Here is a 455-nt window from a genome sequence, read left to right as displayed (position 1 = left end):
AGCGTGTTCCTTTTCAGTGCTGTGTTATAGTCCATTGTATGGACATACCATAATTTGCTTAACCATTCACTCGGGTTGTTTCTGTTTTGGTCTTTTATGAATAAAGTTGCTATGAACATTCTTGTACAAGTCTTCCTGTGGACATATTTATTTCTTATTTATTATTTTTCTTGAGATAGGGTCTTGCTCTGTCACCAAGGCTGGAGTATAGTGATCATGGCTTGCTGTATCCTTGTCCCAGGCTCAAGTGATCCTCCCACCTCAGCTTCCTAAGTAGCTGGGATTACAAGTGTGTACCATCATGCTTAGTTAATTTTAATATTTTTGTAGAGATGGGGTCTCATCATATTGCCCAGACTGGTCTCAAGCAGTCCTCTTGCCTCAGCTTCCCGAAGGGCTGGGATTACAGGCATGAGCCACCATGCCCGTCTTTCTTTTTTTTTTTTTTGAGATGG

This window comes from Colobus angolensis, unplaced genomic scaffold (genome assembly GCF_000951035.1).
Source record: "Colobus angolensis palliatus isolate OR3802 unplaced genomic scaffold, Cang.pa_1.0 Scaffold119, whole genome shotgun sequence".
Classification (NCBI taxonomy): Eukaryota; Metazoa; Chordata; class Mammalia; order Primates; family Cercopithecidae; genus Colobus; species Colobus angolensis.
This window is presented reverse-complemented; position numbering follows the sequence as displayed.